The following is a 3,111-nucleotide window of genomic DNA, read 5'->3' as shown; positions in this document are numbered from 1 at the left end:
AGGAGGAATTTTCTTTAGCGTTCTCCCATCTATGTCTTAGCCTTGTTGACTCATGATATCTTTGGAAACCATTTAGCAATTGAACCTCAAGTGACTGGACACAGAGCAGGTGAGTTGCCTAAGTTAGGAAACCATCCCTGAATGCTCATCATAGGTTAGGAGGAGAAAGTACAAGAGAGTTTGTTAGATTGCAGAAGGCAGGACTTTGTTGATGAACACCTACTTGTAAGTGCATGAGATGGGTGCTTTCATATATGCAGAGAGATTTGTAGTGTTTATATAAAGGATAGACATGCCAGTCCCTGACTCATATGAAACATAAAGAAAATAATAAATTCTACCACAAATCAACCAATATTAATTCATTTTAATGCAAATAAACCAATACCAAAATAGAGCCAAGGAGTTGGAGGGGATGAAGCAAAGAAGACAAAGTGCAATCAAATGCATGCCCTAATTCCTTCTTATTACATCATTTTGACTAACTCTAACACTGTTGCATTCACATGAACACTCATTGAACACCTACTATGAGTTTGGCACCATGACAAGCAAACAAACAAGTTACAGATTTAGAAGATGTAGACTTATGGTGGAGACAAAGAAATGGAATAATAACTCAAAGTAGCTCATCTTCCTAGAGGTAGGATTAAAGGATGGAGGTCCTTAGAGAGGTGGTGACTTTAGTCTGGATCTTGCTGGCTGGGGGAATTTCACATTATGAAAGGGGCAAAAACAAGCAGCCAACAACTTTTTTGAAAAAAGCAGGAATTCCAGTAAGAGGTGAATATAAGCATGGGTTTAGAGGTAGGGCTGGGAACGGTAAGAGGGATAAAGTTCTGGAGGAGCCTAGAGGCTGTGCTTGGAATTTTGGATTATCCTAAAAGTTGCTGAAATCCCATGGAGATATTTCAGCCAGGAAGTGACATGGTCTTTTTTTTTTCAAAGCTCATCTGCTGTCCATGTGATGGACTGACTGGATATGGAAGATATTTGGGTGACCTCTTCCCAGGTGTATCATCTCACTTAACCTGGAAACCCATAGAGCTCTATTCTCACTCATAAAAGGCCACTAGATCTGGACTGTTCCTAGTCAGCTCTGGTCCTTTCAGCGTTAGTCTGAATTCTCTTTTCCCAAAGTCAGCTTGCCGTCTGTAGTTCTTTCCTGAGAAAGCTTCTGGATTAAAACATTTATCTAGAATAGGTATTTGGAACTCATCTCCAGGTCTTCTAAACTGGTGGGGACAGAAAGATACAAGAGGTGGTGGGGAAAGGGAAATAGGCCCCCTTGGTGGCTTCTTTCCTCTGATAAAACCTTTCCAAGAAGAAAACATTTAAGAACCAGACACGTTTTTAAAAATACAGAGCCCATAAAAGTCATGGAATTTTGGAGCTAAAAGAGGCCTCAGAGAGCTGGTGTCTGCTTTTCAGGATCAGGATACTAGAAAGAGTACAGGAATTGAAATAGAGATCCTGGTGTATCTAGGACTGCTTATGTGATTTTAGGCAAATGACTTAACTTCTCTAAACTGCCACTTCACCTGTTAATTAAGGTTAATAATACCCACCTCTCAAGGTGTTATGAGGAATAAATTAAATGCTTAATATGAAGTAGGCAAAACCACATACAACACGGTTGTGATTTCAGATAAAGAAAGGGACACACAAGGAGTTTAAATGGGCATATGGAAAAGTGGTCATTTAACTGCTGTGAGTAGATTTCTTCACAATCCTCACCTGTGAAACTCCACCATGGCTTTTCCTGTAAGTCTGTAAGCATTACTAAGTTGATGTGATGCTTTTAATGAAAATGACAAAACCTTTCTACATGCACTGTGCTCTCATGTTCCCTGAATTTTTTATATTTCTTGTTTTAAAGCAGCTGATGCCATCGAACCCTGATCAATCTTAGTTTTAGTGGTGAAGGCTCATGGTGGATTTTGCCTAGCAGTTCATAATTTTGTCTCAAGGGTGCCTCAGTGTCTCAGCGTCTCCAGAAAGCCCTTCGTGGTTGTTTCTGGAATGAGTCCCAATGCTCACCTCACACAGGTGTGTAAGCGCTCCAGCCTCCCTGACTTATCCACCAGCCTCCACCACTCGATCACCAGTTAAAGATGACTGCCTACTTGTTGATTCATCTTCTGCCAGCAATTGGGCAACAAAATATGATAACTCCCTTGACTGTTTTATCCCTTCACACATCAGCCTGGTCTCCTTTTCTTGCTTCTATGCAGGCCTATTCTTCCTCTTCCTCAAGCCGTTGCCTGTTCGACATGAGATGTGTCCTTCAATAAGTCAGTAGCAGATTGCCTCAAGGCAGGAGACAACTAAGGCTCCAACAGAAAGGACAAATTGCAAGAATGGGACAGAGATCATATTCTCAAAAGGACTTTTTAATAAAAACTCACTGAAAGCAATTAATTTTTCCTGATGTTTTAATTTTCTGCCTGGACAAAGCTGATGTTTTAACTTTGTTTACAAAGCTTCTACTGCTGGCTGTGGCTGCTGGAATTGGTCACCGATGGCTGGATCTTTCACACTGGAGCCCTGGTTTTGATTATCCATGAGAGAATCACTTCCCAAACCTTTCGTTGTCCACTACAGAGCTTCCCTTCCACCCCACCATGCTGCCTTTCCTGTCAGGACGACAACAGCAAAGACAGCAATAATAAAAGCTAATGCTTACATTAGTGCTTGTTATGAACCCAAGGCTTCCCTAAGCATTACGTCTATATTAACTCGTTAATACCTACTCACAACCTCCTTTATAACACCAAGGAAGCTGGGAATAGTAACTGCTGGTCAGAGCTGTGACAGAGGCCATTGTCAGACTGTAGAGAGTTTTGGTGCCAAACAATGGTTCTCAATAGGGGGTGATTTGGCAAATGTTTGGAAACATTTTTGATTGTCTCAACTGGGGGGATGCTACTAGCATCCAGTGCATAGAGGCAAAAGATGCCACACAACATGTGGTAACCCTCCACAACAGTTATCCAGCCCAAAATGTCATCAGTGCAGAGGCTGAGAAACCCTAGTGCCACATGATTTAAGTGCTCTTGCCCAAATTACCTAAATTCAAATCCTACTTCTGCAGCTTACTAGCTGTGGATC

General features: G+C 41.5%; 1 long non-coding RNA gene across 1 annotated transcript; it reads left to right on the top strand.

Annotated features, from left to right (window-relative positions):
• The first annotated feature begins 560 nt into the window (after positions 1 to 560).
• Positions 561 to 2,421, top strand: LOC105550931. Its single transcript, XR_001007802.1, has 3 exons — positions 561 to 643; positions 1,883 to 2,049; positions 2,235 to 2,421. It is a non-coding gene; the product is annotated as an uncharacterized LOC105550931 (long non-coding RNA).
• The last annotated feature ends 690 nt before the right edge of the window (positions 2,422 to 3,111 follow it).

The sequence above is a fragment of the Mandrillus leucophaeus genome, unplaced genomic scaffold (genome assembly GCF_000951045.1).
Source record: "Mandrillus leucophaeus isolate KB7577 unplaced genomic scaffold, Mleu.le_1.0 Scaffold50, whole genome shotgun sequence".
Lineage (NCBI taxonomy): Eukaryota > Metazoa > Chordata > Mammalia > Primates > Cercopithecidae > Mandrillus > Mandrillus leucophaeus.
The sequence above is the reverse complement of the archived record's forward strand: the minus strand, read 5'-3'. Positions and strand labels throughout refer to the sequence as shown.